At 35.8% G+C, this 23412-nt stretch overlaps 1 protein-coding gene across 1 annotated transcript in view; it reads left to right on the forward strand.

The window, feature by feature from the left end:
• The window catches only part of LOC122479521 (sperm-associated antigen 16 protein-like), a 556036-nt gene that overhangs the window by 112140 nt on the left and 420484 nt on the right, over positions 1-23412 (forward strand). The gene's annotated exons all lie outside the window — the stretch shown is intronic.

Genomic DNA, 23412 nt, shown 5'->3' on the forward strand with positions numbered 1-23412 from the left:
GTGTGTGTGTGTGTGTGTATACACACACACTATAGTGTGCATATATTATATGTATACATATATGTATACATATATATACATACACACATATATACACATATAATATATATGCATATAATTACATACATATACGTATAATATATATACATATGATTCTTTGTCCATTCATCAGTTGATGGGTATTTGAGGTTGGGCTCTTTCCATAATTTGGCTGTTGTTGAAAGTGCTACTATAAACATTGGGGTGCAAATCAGCATTTTTGTTTCCTTTTGATAAACACCCAGTGGTGCAATTGCTGGGTTGTAAGGTAGTTCTATTTTTTATTTTTTTACATTTACTTATTTTGAAAGATAGCACAAGCAGGGAGGAGCAGAGAGAGAAAGACAGACAGAATCCCAAGTAGGCTCCATGCTGTTAGTGCAGAGCCTGAAGTGGGCTCAGTCCCACAAACAGTGAGACCATGACCTGAGTCAAAATCAAGAGTTGGACATTTAACTGGCTGAGCCACCCAGGTGTCCCTATTTTGAATTTTTTGAGGAACCTCCACACTGTTCTCCAGAATGGCTGCACCAGTTTGCAGTCCCACCAACAGTGAAAAAGTGTTCCCCTTTCTCTGTATCCTCACCAACATCTGTTGTTTCCTCAGTTTTTAATTTAAGCCATTCTGACTGATGTGAGGCAGTATCTCACTATGGTTTTGATTTGTGTTTCCCTGATGATGAGTGATGTTGAACATCTTTTCATGTGTCTGTTGGCCATCAGGATATCTTCTTTGGATAGGTATCTATCCATGTCTTTTGCCCATTTCTTCACTGGATCATTTGGTTTTGGGTGTTGAGTTTGATAAGGTCTTTATAGATTTTGGATATTAACACTTTATCTGAAATGTCATTTGCAAATATCTTCTCCCATTCCATATGTGGCCTTTTAGTTTTGTTTTCTTTGCTATTCAGAAGCTTTTTATCTTGATGAGGTCCCAATAGTTCATTTTTGCTTTTGTTTCCCTTGCATCCAGAGATATGTCAAGTAAGAAGTTGCTGCAGCCAAGGTCAAAGAGGTTGTTGCCTGTTTTCTCCTGTAGGATTTTGATGGTTTCCTGTCTCACATTTAGGTCTTTCATCCATTTTGAGTTTATTTTTGTACATGGTGTAAGGAAGTGGTCATATGTTTAACATTTTGAGAAACCATCAAGCTTTTCCACAACAGCTATACTATTTTACATTTCCACCAGCAATGCGCAGGGTCCTAATTCTCCACACGCTTTCCAATATATATGATTTTCTTGTATCTTGATTATAGCTATCCTTGTAGGTGTGAAGTAGTATCTTGTGGTTTTGATTTGCATTTTCCTAAAGACTAATGATGTTAAGTCTCTTTTCATGTGCTTACTATTTGTATATCTTCTTTATATAAGTGTCTACATAACACCTTTTCCCATTTTTAAAATTTTGTTGTCTTTTTGTTGAGTAGTAGTTCTTTATGTATCCTGGATATTAATCCGTTGTGTCAATCCTTTAGGTGAACCTGAGCAGGTTAGAGCAGACAAACACAAAAATGTGTTAATAAGGTCAGCTCTGCTCTCTCCAGACCCTGTGCCAGGGTCTTATACTGGGAACATGGGCCCCCATCTACAGTACTGCAGGCATGCCAAGCAAGAAAGAATGCTGCCACTTTTTCCTTCTCTTTTCCTCTTTCAGCATTCTCTTGGCTGCTTTATACCTTTGACATTTCTAGAATTCTGACAAAATTGAATCTGACAGTTTCTCCTTGTTGTTTAATGTTTTCATGATGAGATAGGTATTTGGGGCTGCCTGCTTTGCCATTTTGTTGAAGTCACAGCACTGTACTATATAATTTTATACTTAACTACAGTCACTAGAATTAATAAGTAACCCATGAATTATAAGACATTATACTAAGCACTGTAGGAGATATACTAGTGGAAAACTGGCCCTCAGGGAATTTAGAGGCTGATATTACATACATATAAATTCCTGTTATGCAAGGTAGTTTATGACCTGCACTAAACCAAGGGAGTTTAGAAAGGATTAATAATGATAACTTTTAAGGTAGACATTGGGATTGAGTAGGATTTTTATAGTAGGTGGTAATGAGGAGAAAAGGTTCAGATGGAAATGGTAGCATAAGCATAAGGAATGAGAACTAGAACAGAGAAGAGTTCTGTTTTATGGGTATGTAATCTATTTGTAGAATTTTGGTAGAGAATAGAGGCAGACAATAATTTATTTTATATTTTATTCAGAAGGCAATGAAAAAAGTTTTTAAGCAAAGGAGTGCTATAATTAAAGGTATTGCTTCAGAAGTTTAGTTTGACAATGATATGTCAATGATTTGAGAATGATTTGAGAACACTAAAGTATGGGTTGAATTGAGATGAGTGTATGTTTCTTAGTAGCTGAATCCTTGTATGTTATGGATGAATATTTAATAACTACTTCTAATTTAAAATTTTCAAATAAATTGCTTTAAAACTCCAGCATAGTTTAAAAATATAAAACAAATGAAAGTCATTCTCTAGTATTTATTAGTTTTCTATCACACAATTTTTGTATATGACATCTAACACAATACAATACATAAGATTATATTTTGCAATAAAAAATTTGTCTTAATGAATAAAGATTTTTCATAACACTAAGCAGGCATGTTTTACCCTGTTTTTCTTGTAGTAAGTAAGCATCTGTTCCACTGACTTTATTTTATTTATTTATTTATTTTTCAATATATGAAATTTATTGTCAAATTGGTTTCCATACAACACCCAGTGCTCATCCCAAAAGGTGCCCTCCTCAATACCCATCACCCACCCTCCCCTCCCACCCACCTCCCATCAACCCTCAGTTTGTTCTCAGTTAAGAGTCTCTTATGCTTTGGCTCTCTCCCACTCTAACCTCTTTTTTTTTTCCTTCCCTTCCCCCATGGGTTTTTGATAAGTTTCTTAGGATCCACATAAGAGTGAAACCATATGGTATCTGTCTTTCTCTGTATGGCTTATTTCACTTAGCATCACACTCTCCAGTTCCATCCACGTTGCTACAAAGGGCCATATTTCATTCTTTATCATTGCCACATAGTACTCCATTGTGTATATAAGCCACAATTTCTTTATCCATTCATCAGTTGATGGACATTTAGGCTCTTTCCATAATTTGGGTATTGTTGAGAGTGCTGCTATGAACATTGGGGTACAAGTGGCCCTATGCATCAGTACTCCTGCATCCCTTGGGTAAATTCCTAGCAGTGCTATTGCTGGGTCATAGGGTAGGTCTATTTTTAATTTTCTGAGGAACCTCCACACTGTTTTCCGGAATGGCTACACCAGTTTGCATTCCCACCAACAGTGCAAGAGGGTTCCCGTTTCTCCACATCCTCTCCAGCATCTATAGTCTCCTGATTTGTTCATTTTGGCCACTGACTGGTGTGAGGTGATATCTGAGTTGTTCCACTGACTTTAAAAGTCAACACTGAAATGTGTAGATTAATTCAGTACCTTCTAATGGTAGTATTTTGGCTCTGTATTTAGAAATGGCTAATATTTTCTATTTAAAAAAATTCCAAAATAAGGAGTGTCTGTGTGGCTCAGTTGGTTAAGCATCCGACTTTGGCTCAGGTGTTGATCTCACAGTTCATGAGTTCAAGCCTCTTGTTGGGCTCTGTCCTGACAATGCAAAGCCAAGAGCCTGCTTCAGGTTCTGTGTCTCCTTGTCTCTCTGCCAATCTCTCTCTCTCTCAAAAATAAACATTAACAAAATTTTTAAAATTCCAAAATAATAATTCTATTACATAGATATATGTCAGTTAACAATGTGCTTTACTTGTGGCATGATTTCTAATTTCTTTTTAATTTTTTTTTCAACTTTTTTTTTAATTTATTTTGGGGACAGAGAGAGACAGAGCATGAACGGGGGAGGGGCAGAGAGAGAGGGAGACACAGAATCGGAAACAGGCTCCAGGCTCTGAGCCATCAGCCCAGAGCCCGACGCGGGGCTCGAACTCACGGACGGCGAGATCGTGACCTGGCTGAAGTCGGACGCTTAACCGACTGCGCCACCCAGGCGCCCCACTAATTTCTTTTTAATGCCCTGCCATATTTTACCTTTATTGGGTACTGAATAAATATTGTTTTCTGAGAGGCAAGTATTCAGCAACCATTTTACTAAAACATTTTTCATAGGTGTAATGAAAATAATTTTCTGTGTTTGATCCTTAAATCTTAATTAATACAAGCTACTCTCCAAATAGCTCTGTTTCAGTCCTTCACAGTGATAAGCAACATAGTACAACTATAACAAAAATGCTAAGTATCTCTTCAGTGACCACATTTTTTGGCCTGTATTTTGTGGCTGCTTCCCATCTTCAACAGTTTCTTGCAATACCTAATGAAGACTAAAATGGATTAATCTGTCTCTGAACAGACTGAAAGGAAAAATAATTTCCAAGTAGTATATAGTGACACTAGGTTCTCCATTCTAAGAAGCCATTCGAAACTGGTAGTATGCATTTCTGCTGTTGTTCATCACCAATAGTTAACATAGCTGAAATACCCTCTATAGAATAACATTTAAACCTGAACAGAGATAACATGTATCAGTGTGTAAAAACAATATATCAGGACCTTATCTAGTGGAACTTCACATATCACACGTAAGTTACTTGTCCAAGATATTGATCAGGCCTGTGGATTTTACTCTCTGCTTAAAATTTGTCATTACAGTGGCAAAGGAAAAGAAAAAAAATATGTATTCCCACAAAAAAAAAAAAACACTAGGAGAACAGATCATCCAAGTGCTAGAAACATTGAAGAGCTTTATAAAATATAGCTCACCTAAAATCAGAGTGAATGAAGAACAACATCAAGAAATTGTTAAACATTAAATGCGTAGATATTTACGTCCATCCGTGTATACCTACAACAAAAACAAAAGAGCTTGGGACTCAGGAAATCCATACACAATATGGTGCTGACCATATGTTTCATACTGAAACCATTTCTAAAAATGTTCTATCTAATTAATTAAAATTAAGAGGTGAATAAACACATCTCACATTTAGGTCTTTTATCCATTTGAAATTGTGTTGGTGTATGGTGTAAGAAAGTGGTCCAGTTTCATTCTTCTGCATGTTGCTGTCTAGTTTTCCCAACCCCATTTATTGAAGAGACTATCTTTTTCCCACTGGATATTCTTTCCTGGTTTGTTGAACCTGAATTCACCATATAGCTTAGGTCCCGAAATGATTCTGGGTTTCCTATTCTGTTCTATTGATCTATGTGTCTATTTTTGTGTCAGTAATATACTATCTTGGCGACTACAGCTTTGTAATATAACTTGAAGTCCATAATTGTGATGCCTCCAGCTTTGCTTTTCTTTTTCAGGGTTGCATTGACTATTTTGGGTCTTTTGTGGTTCCATTCAAATTTTAGGATTGTTTGTTCTACTTCTTTGAAAAATGCTGTTGGTATTTTGATAGGGATTGCATTAAGTGTGTAGATTGCTTTGGGTAGTACAGATATTTTAACAATATTTGTTCTTCCAATCCAGGAAGCATGGAATGTACTTCCCTTTCTTTGTGTCACCTTCAATTTCTTTCATCAGTGTTTTATAAACATTTTTCAGACTAAAGATCTTTCATCTCTTTGGTTTAAGTTTATTCCTAGGTATCTTATTGCTTGTGGTGCAGTTGTAAATGGGATGGGTTCCTTCATTTCTCTTTCTGCCACTTCATTATTGGTGTACAGAAATGGAACAGATTTATGTACATTGATGTTGTACTTTGTACTTTACAAAGTGTTTGTACTTTGTGACTTTACTTTGTATACTGTGATAATGATGTGATACACACATACATACACACACTGGAATATTACTCAGCCATAAAAAAATGAAATCTTGCTATTTACAACCACATAGTTGGAGCTAGAGAGTATTGTGCTAAGTGAAATAAGTCAGAGAAAGACAAATACCATATCCTTTCACTCACACACAGAAACAAAACACATTAGCGAAGGGAAAAAGAAAGAGAGAGAGAGGTGGGGCACCTGGGTTCTCACTTAAGCATCTGATTCTCGATATCCTCTCAGGTCCTGATCTCACAGTCATGAGACAGAGTCCTGCAGTGGACTCTGTGCTGAGCATGGAGCCTACTTGGGATTCTCTCTCTCCCTTTCTCTCTCTGCCCCTTTCCTGCTCACACACTCTCTCTCTCTCTCAAAATAAGTAGCCATTAAAAAAAGAGAGAGAGAGGCAAACCAAGAAACATACTCAACTATAGAGAACAAACTGATGGTCACCCCAGGGGAGGTGGGTAGGGACATAGTTTAAATAGGTGATGAGGATTAAGGAGTGCACTAGTTATGAGCCCTCGCTGTTGTATGGAAGTGTTAAATCACTATGTTGTACACATGAAACTAATATTACACTGCATGTTAACTAACTGGAATTTAAATAAAAACTTTAAAAAAGACATAAAAAAGAAATCAACAAACATGTGAATGAAACAGAGAATGACATAAACAAAAGAAGAAAATAACTAAGTTCATATGTATTATTAACATGGGTATTAAATTCCAAGAAAATATTAAATGCTCTAAAAGAGAATAAAAAGAGATTGAAATTATAATGTGGGTCAAATGTCTAAGATTATTTCTATAACAATCTGGAAGAGTTTGAGGGCTTTGGAGAAAGAGATGTAAAGCATAATCAATTTATCTCACTCCATACATAGAAATCAATGGATACTGTTTTATTTTTGACCACTAGTTAAAGAAAAGTATCATTTATAACCTCTTGTTACAGAAAAAAAGAAACAAAACAAAAATCAATATAATAAAGGAAAAAAAAGTTTTTTAGTAAGAAAAGTGGAAGCATGAAACAAATTGACAAAATTGCATTAGCTATTACCATATATGTGATCATGCTAAACCTTAAAATCCAAGGATTCTTAGGTTATGTCAATAAAAAACTAAATTTGCTTAGTTCAAAATCCACCTAAACATTATGACACCTAGGTTTCAAAATATTAGGCAAATGCAACTTAAAAACAGATTATGTTAAAGTATCAATAACAAAGTACATTTCAGGAACCATTGTAAATAATATGAGAAAGATACCTATGTAGATGCCATTTAGAATTCACAATGTACATCATTTTCACTAATAGCCAGTGCTTACTGAGTGCTTTCTATATGCCAGGAATTATTTTAAATACTTATTAGTAGCTGCTCAGGTAACTTTTCATAGTATCTATCTGTTAGGGATCATCATACCCATTTTATGAATGAGGAACCTGAGATAGATGAATTAAGGAACTTCCTTGCTGTGTAGCCAGCAATTTATAGAGGTAGGATTTGAATCTATTCAGACTCTAGAAACTTTGACCTTAATTGTTACATAGCATTATCTCAGCCAACAAGCATCAGATGCCAGAGTAAGATATCATTAAAACAGAACAGCAACATTATTACAAAGAGACATTGAGAAAACCTCTATCATCATAATAATGATGTTCATATAATAATGTTCTACTTTCTAAGTCCTCAACAGATCAAAATATAAATAAAAAATCAGACTTTAAATATGATACATAATAGCAAGATAGAGATATCAAACTTTCTACCAGAAAAACAAATTGTATATGTCATTTTCAAATACTTACAGAACAGTTACCTGTGTGATAAAGTGATAATGTGCAAAGGCAAAAAAGTAATATCAAAAATTTTAAACAATGGGAATATGCATGTTAGATTCTCAGGATGCTGACACAAAACAAGAAATTAACAAAATTTTAACTAAAATATTTAATTACATACCATTTAATTCAATACTCCTAAAATAGACCTAAGAGAATTTAAAAATTTAATTATAGAATTTTTGATTAATGAAGGTAAGTGGCAATATTACATACCAAACTGCAAATGATTATAAGAAAACAATTCTCAAGGACATAACTTACAGGCTTTTATAATTAAGATAGAATATAAATAAACATATAAAAAACAAAAATAAGTAATATATTCAATAATCTAGAGGAGAAAAAATTAACCTATTAGCATATTTGAAAAATTGGAATGTCTAACAAAGAAGGAGGAAATGAAACAGGGAACTAGGGAATTAAAGATGACTACATCATACTTTTTTATAAAGTATTTTTTATAAGCTAATTTCAGAAGTGACATACTACCACTTCAGATATATTCTGTAGTCACAATCACTGACTCTGGTATAGTGTGGGAGGAGAACACCAGTAGAGCCCTGGGGGCCCCTTAGCAGTTGGCTACCATAGTATACCCTCTGGCGCCCAATGGTCATGTACCTCTTTTATTTTTTTGTAAGGGATTATATTTGACAATGTTGGAAAGTCTCAGAATCTAATCTAATCTAATCATCTAATCTAATCTAATCTAATTAGTAGAATCCAATCCACGATACTACTATTAAGACAACTGAGACAACCCCAGTCTTATGATGTAAAACCTCATGGCTTTTCTCCTGCAATAAAATAGGATGCCCTGGAGGTCTACTTCCTTCTGCAGCACTGTTTTCCAGTACACACAATATTTCACTATTGCTGAGCTTGTGAAATCATCATGATTATGTTTTATAGTTTTCCTTTATCCTCTAGACTTCAGTTCACCCTCTGCCATATCTCACTACTATAAATGTTCTAGACTAACAAATTCTCTCTCTGCTTTTCCAAATTACTGGTTTTTTTTGCTATAGATGTGTCTACTATACAGATAGATTTGTTAGAATAACATGGAAAGTAAGTACTACATTCCAAGTGAAACGTGTGGATTTTCCCATATTAGTTAGTTCAGGCTGCCGTGACAAAATACCATAGACTGGGTGGCTTAAAGGACAGAAATTTCTTTCTCACACTTTTGGAGGTGGGAAGTCCAAGATCCAGGTTCCAAGTGATTGGATTCCTTAGGGGAGCTCTCTTCCTAGCTTTCAGATGGATACATTCTCTCTGAATTTTTTTTTCTTTTTTTTTCAACGTTTTTTTAAAATTTATTTTTGGGACAGAGAGAGACAGAGCATGAACGGGGGAGGGGCAGAGAGAGAGGGAGACACAGAATCGGAAACAGGCTCCAGGCTCCGAGCCATCAGCCCAGAGCCTGACGCCGGGCTCGAACTCCCGGACGGAGAGATTGTGACCTGGCTGAAGTCAGACGCTTAACCGACTGCGCCACCCAGGCGCCCCACATTCTCTCTGTATTCACACGTGGAGAGAGGAAGAAAGGTCTCTAGTGTCTCTTATAAGAAAACTAATCCTATTAGATCATAGCCCTACCCTCATGACCTCACTTAGCCTTTATTATGCACTTACGCTAAATTGTCATGTTGAAAGTTAGGGCTTCAAAATAACCGTGGGAGGACATGATTTACCCAATCCTTAGCACTCTATATGAGGAGAAAATGTAGTGCTTGGATTTTGGAATATTATTACTTCCAAAGGGACTTGGTTTATTTATGTTATTTTTCTTAATATTAGTCTAGACAGTGAATTTTCCATATATTTGTGTTCCCAATAAGTAAGTTGCTCACAATATATAGAGTTACATCATTGCCATTATTTTTTAAATACAAATGGCAATTTAAAAAATGCTGCTCTTTAAAGAAAAATTAACAAATTTCACTTGTGTAAAGCTGATAACAATGAAGTAAAATCAAAATAATTAAAATAACACTACCTAAAGGTAGATGTGGATATGTTTTGCTTAAGTAGCCCCTTATTAGAGGGACAGATTGATTTTATGTTAATATAAAAGCTACAGCAACTCCATTATAGATAATTATACAAGGCCATTGATAGTAGTAGTCTGAATTAAGCAGTTCTCAACATTTCCCTTCTAGACATACATATGCACATGCTTTCAATAATCAGAGGGTTATTTTACATTTTTAAAGTAAAAAGTGTTAAAAAGTGTTATTTTTCTTGGAGTAATATTTGATTTTATGATTTTAATTAATTTTCTTGGAGTAATATTTGATTTTATGATTTTATTACATTTCAAAACTGCTGTACATTTTTACTTTTTTAAGGAAAATATGAAGTTTACAATAGAGGCATAAACAAAACTGTTAAATATATTCACTTTAGTAAATAATATGCTATAGTCAAAGTATAAGAAACATTCTTAGTAAAATACAACTTGACATTACTATAATGTCTTTAGACCTCTAGCTAGTATTCAGTTTTTACCAACTTAAGTTTATCAGCCTATCTTTTGAAGTCAGCAAAAGAAAGAATTACTTTTAAAAAAATGATTTTACAAATAAAGGCCACCATGTATCCATGTTTGATTCATTTTTCTGCAATCATTTTTATTGCAGTTAAAAATCCTGCAAAGTAATCTTTCTAATTCCTCTTGTCAAAATAACTCTGAGAAGTCAATTGTTCAGTTATCTTAATTACATTCTCCATTTTATCATTCTTACTAATGAGTCAAGATATCATGATATTATTTTCTTAGGAATTGAAACCAAGTCGGAAGATGCTTTAGTATTTTATACTCATTTATAACAAAGTTTTGAAGCACTTTTTAGCTCTGAGAATGAATTATAACAATCACTATTTGAAAAAATATATATCTTCCATTATGTAAATAAGAACGCACAAAACCTTTCCCCAAGGTATCTAGTGTGTATGTCTGTGTGTGTGTGTGTGTGTGTGTGTGTGTGTGTGTGTGAAAGAGAGAGACAGAGACAGAGGCAGACAGAGGAACAGAGACAAGGAATGTATGTACATCCAGTGGTCCATTTGAGATTACCAGGTAACAAAGTATTTGACTCAAACACTTGACAACATGAGAGCACAAAATGGTTAGACAAAATATGACAGTTTTTGTGGAGTTTTAAAATATCACAAATTCTTTGTTGTTACTTTGTTCATTGAAAGCAATATTTTTTTCTATGAAAAGGCAAGTCATAGAAATGTTGTAAAAATATATTTTAAAAATATATTTAACACTTAAATATTTTAAGAATTTTGATTGTTATTATACTTTTAAATAGTCATCTGAAATTCTTACAGTTCAAAATACAACTGCTAACAAAACTTACAATCTTGAGCATTTATTTTAAATCACATTGTCTTTTACAAGTGCTAAGTTTTTATAGGCAATGCCACATAAAATGTATAATAAGTATTACCTGGTGCTATTGAAAATTTTGAACTTAAGAAATTAATTTTTTTTTAATTTTTTTTCAACGTTTTTTATTTATTTTTGGGACAGAGAGAGACAGAGAATGAACGGGGGAGGGGCAGAGAGAGAGGGAGACACAGAATCAGAAACAGGCTCCAGGCTCCGAGCCATCAGCCCAGAGCCTGACGCGGGGCTCGAACTCCCGGACCGAGAGATCGTGACCTGGCTGAAGTCGGACGCTTAACCGACTGCACCACCCAGGCGCCCCAAGAAATTAATTTTTAATAAAGGCTTAACCCTATAACTTTTTCTATGATTTAAAAGAAAGAACTCTGGTACCCTGTTTTGCAGATTTAGGGCTGGTAAATTAGTTGGAAATAATAAATATATCAATCATTTGAAAGGTCATTTGAAACTTCGATATTTTGCCTTGAAGAGCAGGTAACAAGTTTAGAATGGGCCAGTTCAGTCTTCACTACAAGTTTGAGGTAGTTTGTTTTATAATGATAAATAATAATAACAATAGTAATCACAGAAATAGTAATAATAACTCATTACAGTTTTTTTTTTTAATTTTTTTTTTCAACGTTTATTTATTTTTGGGACAGAGAGAGACCGAGCATGAACGGGGGAGGGGCAGAGAGAGAGGGAGACACAGAATCGGAAGCAGGCTCCAGGCTCCGAGCCATCAGCCCAGAGCCTGACGCGGGGCTCGAACTCACGGACCGCGAGATCGTGACCTGGCTGAAGTCGGACGCTTAACCGACTGCGCCACCCAGGCGCCCCTCATTACAGTTTTAAGTACCACTTTTTGCCACATTTTGCTACTGTTGTACTTGGTTTATTGATAAATTCTTAGTTTTTATTCTCCAGTGTTTAGAACATGATGTAGAATAGAAAATAATAAAGACACTACCTTAGATTCCTAAGCATAGGGCATCATAGTAATATCATTGTAATGACATTGGAACAAATATAAACTTATCATAAACTCCCCATATTGCATACATCAAAATAGAAGATATAATGAAGGAATAAATGAAACTGAGACCAACCTCAGGACTGGGAGATGGTGTGACTCTTTCGGCACTCTCTCCATCTTCTAGCTGGAATTCCCAATGGAAAAGTGAATACTACTTACACCATTATATGCATGAATGAATATGATTGAAATAATTGATGTGTTATTCTATCAAATCCAATTACATGAATATCATCAACTGACTAAGAAATCTAATTTCTGATTACAGAACTTATTACTGAGTCTCTTCCTAATATGTTTCAAATCAGCATTGCATACAAGACTGTACTTCATTTATGATTCATGGGAATAAAATGCCTGGAAGTATTTGTGTATATGCATGCATGTATATGTGCACATATATATGTGTATTCATACACAATTATAATGCAATATATAGAAATAATATTTTTTTAAAGTTACACAATATATCAAAGTCTTCTTTGTATCCTTTACATTTGGATGACTAGACAGCAAAAGTCACCATAACTCTCCAGAACCACCATTTTCAGTACTTCCTCTAGCTTAGTAAAACAGCTCCACAGTGGGCCTTATTTCTCCTGTATGATAATGTAAATTCAAAACCCAGCACATCACTTGGTACATAGGAAGTATAGTGGATCACCCTAGTTTGAGTATCATCTGCTTTGAGTATCACTGTCAGCCATTTGTGCTCCAAGAGGTCACAAATGTTTTGAGAAGGTGACTTAGATACAGCCTTGGTGAAGCAAATAGAGGGAGAAGGAAACCCACATCCTTACCATGGTTCTAAGGCTTCTGACCCCATCTGTTGCTGTTCTCCCAAACCTTCTCTCCAGTCCACATGCCACTGGCCTCTCTGCTTCTCTTCCAAATGTCTCTATGTCTCAGTGGACTTACCCCACCTGGAAATCACTTCCTCAGGTATACACATGGCCTATTCCCTCATTTCATTAAATTTCTGCTTATGAATCACCTTATTAGGGAGGACTTACCTGACTACCCACTTAACTAGTATGTTACACTACATTTATTTTTCTTTATTGAACTTACTAAGTTCAATAAGATATCTTGGGGTGCCTTGGTGGCTCAGTCAGTTAAGCAGCCAACTCTTGATTTTGCCTCAAGTCATGATCTTACAGTCATGAGATGGAGCCCCACATTGGGCTCTGCTGACCGTGCAGAATCTGCTTGGGATTCTCTCTCTCTCTCTCTCTCTCTCTCTCTCCCTCTGTCCCTCCTCTGCTAGAGCTCTTTCTCTCAAAATAAATAAATAAACTTAAAAAATATATCTTAAATATTTATTTCCTTATTATCTCATTCATATAAAGACACGAATGAAAGTTTTAAGAAAGGAAAAGTTTATGAATGTCCCACTGCCTAGAATATTGTATAGAAAATTGGAGTTCTTCAAAAAGCATTTATTGAATGAATAAATGAAGAAGTGAGTTCTTCACACCCATGTTAACCAGTTATCGTTTTGTATTTTTCTGTTTAACACAATGGGCTTTGAAGTCCACTGTCTCTGTAATTAAATCTGTGTCTGAAAATTTTTGAAAAAATCTTTGATTTATTAAAACCTGTGATACTAAGTAGTGTAAGTTCTAAGTATGTTTTTGATGCTACTGAAAATAATTACATAAATTATTAAATCATCTTATAAAAATAAAATTAAAGTAGTTTATAAAACCATCCTTGTATCCAAAGATTACCTATTTGCAAGGATAAACCCAGCTTTTTGTAGTGTTAGTAGGCTTTGATAACAATGAATATTATTTATTTTGTTAGAAGATTTATATAAACCTGAATTTTGTATTGTGAATCACTTTCTCCAAATTAAATAGCTCCCCTGTGGAGTTATGCACAAAAAAGCACCAAATCATGTAGACAGAATCTAGGAGTTGGGATGATGCAAAGTTCTGATGGATGCAAAGTGGAACAATAACCAACCCTCTAGGGTGTGTGAGCAAAGAGAGAGGAAATAAAGGGAGAGGGTACCAGAAAGTTACTCTCATTAATAGAAAATCATTCTGGTAATCAATTTTAACATGTGAAAGAAAAAGAGAGCCAGATAGGGAAATGGTAGAGGCTGCTGAGGGCAGTCCATATCTTCATATTATCATGCTCAGGACTTAGGGAAACAGTTGAGCTATACATGGCTATGACCCTCCAACATGTGTTGGCCTAGATGATATTGAATCTGCTGCATTTAATGTCTTGTATGCTGATAAATCAAATTAGTAACTTATTTTTCTGTAAAGAGAAATGAAGAAAAGGAGTTGTCTTTCTGCACTAAGAGAAATGTGTACACAATATGTCAGTAAACTATAAAGATTAATACAAGGCAGGAAGTAGTAAGTGCTATGAGAAAACAATGAGAGTTTCTAGTCCTGTGGGAATATAGAGAAAGGGTTATTACTTTTTCTGAGATGATAGGGAAAAACATAACAAAGAAGGTAGGATACAGTTTAACCTTTTAGGTTGAGTAGAATATGGGATTGCCCAGGACCCAGGGAGGCATTCATTCCAAGATAAGCAAATATGAGCCCTGGAGCAGAAATATGCAAAAGAATGATGTACTAGCTGAACTATATTGTTCTCACTATTTGTTTTTTCTCTAATATGTTTTATACTAATTTAGTCAATAATAAACTACTCAATTCTATGTTATGTATTTGTCAACAGAAATATATTTAATATACCATTTTGTTTAAAAATTTTTTGAATAATAATATACACACACATTAAAGAACTCAAAGGAAATAAAATGGTAAAAGTAAAAGATAAGCTTTTCACCCTTCCCTCTCCCCCAACCATGCAGTTGTTACATATCTTTCTTGAAATATCACAGAATTGCTTTAGATTGAAGTTGCCAAAAATAAGCATACAATTTTCTGTTGATTCTGTAACATTGATGAACACATGTAAGAAATATATGGGCTAGTTACATTTCCACATCCTAGGGTTATTTTTCAGGAGCTGTTGCCAAACAGTGTCATCTTGTCCTCATTATTTATTTTTATTTTTATTTTATTCTTTTATTTTTTATTTTCTTAATTTCAAATTTTTATTTAAATTCCAGTTAGTTGACATACAGAGTAATATTAATTTCAGTTATAGGATTTAGTGATTCATCATTTACATATAACACCCAATGCTCCTCCCACGTGCTCTCCTTAACACCCATCACCCATTCACCATCTCCATCTCCCCACCCACCTCCCTCTAGCAACTCTCACTTTATCTATAGTTAAGAGTCTATTTTATGGTTTGCCTCTCTCTCTCTTTTTTACCCCTATCATCATTTGTTTTGTTTCTTAAGTTCCCCATATGAATGAAATCATATGGTAGTTGTCTTCCTCTGACTGACTTATGTCACTTAGTGTAATATATTGTAGGTCCATCCATGTCATTGCAGATGGCAAGATTTCATCCATTTTGGTGTCTGAGTTATACGACATATATACACACACACACCACCACCACCACGTTTTCTTTATTCATCAGTTGATGGGCACTTCGGCTTTTTTCATAATTTGGCTATTGTTGATAACAGTGCTATAAACATTGGGGTGCATGTGCCCCTTCAAATCAGCATTTTCGTATCCTGTGGGTAAATAGCTAGTAGCGCAATTGCTGGGTCATAGGGTATTTTTTTAAGGCACCTCCATATCCTTTTCCTGAGTGGCTGCACCAGTTTACACTCCCACCAGCAATGCAAGAGGGTTCCTCTTTCCCACATCCTTGCCAACATTTGTTGTGTCCTATGTAATCAATTTTAGCCATTCTGACAGGTGTGAGATGATAATCTCATCATGGTTTTGATTTGTATTTCCCTGATGATGAGTGATGTTGAGTATCTTTTTAGGTGTCTGGTGGCCCTCTGGATGTCTCCTTTGGAAAAATGTCTGTTCCTGTCATCTGCCCATTTTTTTGCTTTCTGTCCATTTCTGGGTTATGTGGTTTTGGGCTGTTGAGTTTTTATAAGGTCCTTATATATTTTGGATACTAGAACTTTTTGTTAGACATGATATTTGCAAATATCTTCTCCCATACCATAAGTTGCCTTTTAGTTTTGTTGCTTGTTTCCTTCACTGTGCAGAAGCTTTTTATCTTGATGAGGTTGCAATAGTTCATTTTTGTTTTTGTTTCCTTTGCCTCAAGAGATGTATCTAGTAAGAAGTTGCTACAGCCGAAGTCAAAGAGGTTACAGCCTGAGTTCTCCTCTAGGATTTTGACGGATTCCTGTCTCACATTTAGATCTTTCATCCATTTTGAATTTGATTTTTGTGTGTGGTGTAAGAAAGTGGTCCAGTTTCATTCTTATACATGTTGCAGTTTTCCCACACCATTTGTTGAAGAGACTGTCTTTTTCCCATTGGATATTCTTTCCTGATTTATTGAACATTAATTGATCATGTAGTTGTGGGTCCATTTATGGGTTTTCTGTTTTGTTTCATAGATCTATGTGTCTGTTTTTGTGCCAGTACCATACTTTCTTGATGACTACAGCTTTGTAATGTAACTTGAAGTTCAGAATTGTGATGCCTCCAGCTTTGGTTTTCTTTTTCAAGCTTGCGTTGGCTATTTGAGGTCTTTTGTGGCTCCATACAAATTTTAGGATAGTTTGTTTTACTTCTGTGAAAAATGCTGCTGGTATTTTGATAGGGATTGCATTAAATGTGTAGATTGCTTTGGGTAGTACAGGCATTTTAACAATATTTGCTCAAGATTATTCCTAGATATCTCACAGTTTTTGTTGCAATTGTAAATGGGATGGATTCCTTGATTTCTATTTCTGCTGCTTATTCATTGGTGTATAGAAATGAAACAGATTTCTGTACGTTGATTTTGTATCCTATGACTTTAGTGACTTCATGTATCAGTTCTAACAATTTTTTGGTGGAGTCTTTCGAATGTTCTATATACAGTATCATGTCATCTGCAAATAGTGAAAGCTTGATTCCTTCCTTGCTGATTGGATGCTTTCTGTTTCTTTTTGTTTTCTGATTGCTAAGGCTAGGACCTTCTGGTACTATGTTAAATGGTGGGGATGAGAGTTAATATCTTTGTCTTCTTACTGACCATAGAGGAAAAGCTCTCAGTTTTCCTTCATTGAGGATGATACACGGTGTAGGTCTTTCACATATGGCCTTTATGGTATTGAGGTGTATTCCCTCTAATCCTACTTTGTTGAGAGTTTTTATCAAAAATGTATGCAGTTACTTTTTCAAATGCTTTTTCTGTGTCTATTGAGAGGGCATATGGTTCTTATCCCTTCTTTTATTAATGTGGTGTATCACATTGATTTATTTGTGAATATTGAACCACCCTTGTAGCCCAGGAATAAATCCCACTTGATTGTGATGTATGATTTTTTTAATCTACTATTGGATTCAATTTGCTAATATTTTCTTGAACATTTTTGCATCCATGTTTATCTGGAATATTGGTCTATAGTTCTCTTTTTTTAGTGGAGTCTTTGTTTTTGAAATCAGGGTAACGCTCGGCTCATATAATGTGTTTGGAAGTTTTCCTTCCATTTCTATTTTTTTTCTAATAGTTTTATAAGCATAGGTAGTAACTGTCCTTTAAATGTTTGGTAGAATTCCCCTGGGAAGGCATCTAGTCCTGAACTTTTGTTCATTGGGAGATTTTTGATTAGTGATTCAGTTTCTTTGCTGGTTATCAGTCTATGTTTTCTACTTCTTCCTGTTTCTGTTTTGGTAGTTTACATTGCTAGGAACTTATTCATTTCTTCCAGGTACCCTAATTTGTTGGCATGTAATTTTTCCTAATATTCTCTTTTTTTAATTTGTATTTCTGTGGGGTTGGTTGTCATTTCTCCTCACTCATCTCTGATTTTATCTATTTGGGTCCTTTCTATTTTCTTTTTGATAAGTCTGGCCAGAGGTTTATCAATTTCATTAATTATTTCAAAGAATCAGCTCCTGATTTCATTGGTCTCTTCTATTGTTGTGTGTGTGGTTTCTATATTATTTACTTCTGCTCTAATCTTTATTTTTTCCCCTTCAACTGGCTTTCATCTTCATTAGTTTTTCTTTTTTTAGCTCCTTTAGGTGTGAGGTTAGGTTGTGTATTTGAGATTTTTCTTGCCTCTTGATGTAGGCCTGTATTGCTGTATACTTCATTCTTATGACTGGTTGCTTTTGCTGCATCTCAAAGGTTTTGTATTATCGTGTTTTCATTTTCAATTTTTTCCATATATTTTTTATTTCTTCTTTAATTTCCTGGCTTATCCATTCATTCTTTAGTAGGATGTTCTTTAGCCTCCATATATTTGTGAAACTTTCCAAATCTTTTCTTGTAGTTGACGTTAAATTTTCATAGCATTGTGATTGAAAAATATGCAAAATATGTCAGTCTTTTTGTACTCGTTGAGGCCTGATTTATGACCTAGTTTGTGACCTATTCTAGAGAATACCCCATGTGCACTTGAAAAGAATGTGTATTCTGCTGTTTTAGGCTCAAATATTCTGAATATATCTGTTAAGTCCATCTGGTCCAGGTGTCATTCAAAGCCATTATTTCCTTGTTGCTTTTTTCTTAGATGATCTGTTCATTGTTGTAAGTGGGGTGTTAAAGTCCCCTACTATTATTGTATTATTATCAATGAGTCCCTTTATGTTTGTTATTGTTTTATATATTTGGATTCTTTCAAGTTGGGGGTATAAATATTTATAATTGTTAGATGTTCTTGTTGGATTGACATCTTTATTATCATATAGTGCCCTTCTTCATCTATTTTTTTACTGTATTTGGCTTTAAATCTAGTTTGTCTGATAGAAATGTGGCTACTCTGGCTTTCTTTTGACGTGCATTTGCATGGTAAATATTTCTCCATCCCCTCACTTTTGATCTGCAGGTGTCATTAGGTCTAAAAGGAGTCTCTTGTAGGCAGAAGATAGATGGGACTTGTTTTCTTTTTCTTTTTTTAATCCATTCTGATACCTTGTGTCTTTTGACTGGAGCATTTAGTGCATTTATATTCAGAATGATTTTTGATAGATATGAATTTAGTGCCATTTTATCACTTGTTTTATTATTGTTTGTGGAGACTTTCTGTGTTCCTTTCTAATCTTTATCACTTTTGGTCTTTCCCACTTAAAGAGTCCCCTTTCATATTTCTTGCAGGGCTGGTTTATGGTCACAGACTCCTTTAGTTTTTGTCTGGGAAAGCCTTTATCTCTCCTTCTATTCCAAATGACAGGCTTGCTGGATAAAGTATTCTTGTCTGCGTATTTTTCCCATTCAGCACATTGAATATGTCATGCCACTCCCTTCTGGCCTGCCAAGTTTGTGTGGACAGATGTGCAAATAGCTTATGGGTCTTCCCTTGTGAGTTAGGGACTTCTTTTGTCTTGCTGCTTTTAGGATTTTTTCTTTATCACTATATTTTTCAAATTTAACTACAATATGTTGTGGTGTTATCCTGTTTTTGTTGATTTTGATGGTAGATCTCTGTGTGTTCTGGATTTGAATGTCTGTTTCCTTCCCCAGATTGGGGAAATTTTTAGCTGTAATTTCCTTGAGTAAATTTTCTACCCCCTTTTCCCTCTTTTCTTTTTCTGGGACTCCTATAATATTAATGTTATTATGCTTTATGGAGTTACTCGGTTCCCTAAGTCTACATTTGTGATTCAAGGTTTTTCTTTCCCTCTTTCTTGCAACTTCATTATTTTCCATAATTTTATCTTCTTTTTTTTTTTTTTTTTTTTTTTTGAGGGGTGGAGGGGAGAACATTTAATTGTGGGTTCCTTTGAAGTGACAAGCTTAACACCTCACGGCACGCTCTCTTCTGTCACCACCCCCCTTCTGTCACAGGAGTCCCGAGGACAGCAGAGGCCCCAACGATTTTCCAGGCACGTGGGCTTTGGGGCCCAGGGGGAGACGGCTGCCGTTTGAGCACCGTGAGACCAAGTGGGAACGTGCCAGCCAGGGAGAGCTCAGGCCACCGGGACCCCACACGTCCCCCTGGGCCCTGCCACGAGCCAACCTGGGGGAACCACTCACTGTCAGCCCCTCTGCTGTCCAGATGCTACGGCAGCACCGGACTGGGTCCAGGGGCAGCATAATTTTATCTTCTATATCACTTATTCTTCTGTGTCTTCCATCCTTGTGGTCATTACATTCAGTCAATTTCAAATCTCAGTTATTGTTTATCATTTTTGGCCTCATTAGTTTTTAGGTCTTTTATCTCTGCAGTAAGGAACTCCTTGGTATCTTTTATGCTTTTCTCAAACCCAGCTAGTATCCTCATGGTGGTCGCTTTATATTCTTTACTGGGAATATTACTTATATATGTTTCAGCTAGATCCCTGGCCATGACCTTTTCTTGTTCTTTCTGTTGGGATGAAATCCTCCATCTTGACATTTTTTTTCTAGGTCTCTGTCTTCTTCTGTGTGTTAGGAAAACTTATGTTTCCTGCCTCTGAGAGTAATTGACTTTATGGAGAAGAGGTCATACACTGCTCAGGGCCTGGCACTTTGGGAAGTGTCTCTGGTATATGCTGCAAATACTCTGCTGCTGTGTTTTAGCTTCTGTATCCCTCAGGTCACTCCTCTGCAGAATTTCTCCTTGCCTGCAGTGGGAATATTTGGACCTTGGCCAGAGTGTGGTGAGTTTCAACTAGGTATGCTCTATTCTACTTGCTAAAAAAGACCTGATGCTACTTCCAATAGAATTGAAGCTTTGCATAACTCTGTGGTCAGTGGACATGGTGTGTATGGGACTTTGTGCTGGTCTTCTGGGGAGGGGCCTGTTGTGCTGGTTTTTAGGCACACTTGCCAGAGAAAAGTAGTACCAGCAGAGCACAGGGAAGCAGAGCTTGGTTAAGTAGCTTAGGCAGCTAATGCTATTTGCTGAAGAGTTGGGGAGGGAAATGGTACCAGCCTGTTCCTTTGTCTCAGGGAGGCAATGCCGCCTTTCTCAGATGTGCTCCAAAAAGGGGGAACTGTCTCTCCCATCTTTCCCATGGAGTCCCAAGTGATCCTCTGTCCCTGGACTACCTGCCTGCTTTCTCTACAGAAGCACCACAGTGCCCTCGGGTCTCTATACCAGTTATGCCATGGACCTCTAAAACTCCAGTCTTTGAGCCATGCTGGTTGCAAAACTCATGAAAATCAGCCCTTCTTGTCTTCCAGTCAATGGTTGTGGGGAAGTGTTTTCCTTGTGCAATCACCTATACACAAGGAAAACACTTCTGTGCACTTCTCTCTCTCTCTCTCTCTCTCTCTCTCTCTCTCTCTCTCTTTTCTCTCTCTCTCACACAACACTCTTTACAACCAGGGCTCCTTCCCCTTTAGAGCACCTGCAATTCGTTCCTCCCCCAAACCACATCTCCACACCTCCTACCTTCCATGATGTGACTTCTTCTTTCCTGTAGTTGTGCAGTTTGTTCTGTCCATCCTCAGCTTTATTTCTTGGGTATTCAGAATTATTTGATATTTATTTAGCTGTGTTCAAGGGATGAGGCAAGCCTGGGGTCCTCCTAGTACTTGGCCATCTTAGCTCCTCCTCCCTATTTGACATACATTTAAATATAATGATTTAAAAAGACTATATCTTATAATGTGTTTACACCTTAGCTTAGAGGTACACTGAAATCCATGGGAAAAATGTAGTATATATGTTAGGTAAATGATTAAATCAAAACCTTATAAAATGCCTTAACTTCAAACCTATGAAATACTAGAGTGGTTACAAAAGAAACAAAATCATTTGTTAGAATACTTAAAAGACAGAAATATCTGTCTATGTGAGAGACATGTCACACTGTTTGGGAAAAAACTTGCCCTAAACATCTATTTTCATATTATCCTTCAATTTAAGAAGTGCTCAAATTTTCATATTTCTTAGGAGATTCAACAGGTTTTAAACTGTGCCATATTACAACTTGAGAAATTGGGGAAAAATAATTTAGACTATGTATATAACTATAGCAGTTTAATAAAACATAGTTAGGCATTTGTTTTCTTTAATAATGCCAGTTAAATAAAGATACTTTCTAGTCATTTTTTTTGGCCCCTAGGTATCACAAAAAAAATCCAGGAAAGTACCAAATTTTTTTAAGTTTACTTTGTGATAAAAGAGGAATAAAACTAAAATTTATAAAGCATTTTTTTAAAATTGATTCTGAGATCTGAGATTGAGATCTGAGCATACTTATTTTGTATGGGAATCCCAGTGGGAGGAAATAGAACACCTAAATTTCATCTGTTCAAGGTCATGATAGCCTTGTTAATTGGTAATTCATTATATTCCTTCATCATTCATTCAGTGTAGTCTAAACTGCTACCATATGCTAGGCATTGCAGCTTGATATTTAGACTCCTTTTCACCTAGCTCTGAACTCTGAAACCTCTCTGCCACATTCACTGTCTTCCTACCTCATCCTCAAACAAATTGGATAGATATTAGGACCTCAGGGGCTAAACATGTAGGAGATAAGCAGGCTGAATTTTGGATCCAGTACCTTGTTTAGTTGTCCATGCTACCTATGCTTTCAGTCTTAGACTAATATTCTGATAAAATCAAGTTAACCTTAAAACAAACATATTTGATAAATCAAGTTAAATTGTGCCTCATATTTATGGGTTGAGTTCTCTAAATACTCACTCTAGACTAACATACCTCTGTTCATATTCCCACCTTTAGCTCTCCTTCTTTTGCCTGAGTCTAGGATCATAATTCTAGACAATTCTGGTTTTTCCTACTTGGCCTATATTTGATGTCTCAGTTAAGCATATATTTGACACTGTGAAGAGGGATAATATTGAGTTCTGTACATGTTTTAAAAAGGATTTGCACGTTCTTTAACCACAAAGTCTTTAAATTATAATAAATGGTGTTAACAACAGTATGCAATCAAGAAATATTGTGCTAAATGCCATAACAGAAGAGCTATAACTAATTTGAGAAGATTATTAAAAACTTTCCAGGGTGAGGGGAAATGTTCTATCTTAAAAAAAAGTGTTTTTTTTTTTTTAGCGTTTATTTATTTTTGAGACAGAGACAGAGCATGAGCAGGGGAGGGTCAGAGAGAGAGGGAGACACAGAATCCGAAACAGGCTCCAGGCTCTGAGCTATCAGCACAGAGCCCCACGCAGGGCTCGAACTCACGGACCGTGAGATCATGACCTGAGCTGAAGTCGGACGCTTAGCCGACTGAGCCACCTAGGCACCCCGGAAATGTTCTATCTTAAAGACATATATGTCACACTG

The sequence above is a fragment of the Prionailurus bengalensis genome, chromosome C1 (assembly GCF_016509475.1).
Source record: "Prionailurus bengalensis isolate Pbe53 chromosome C1, Fcat_Pben_1.1_paternal_pri, whole genome shotgun sequence".
Classification (NCBI taxonomy): Eukaryota; Metazoa; Chordata; class Mammalia; order Carnivora; family Felidae; genus Prionailurus; species Prionailurus bengalensis.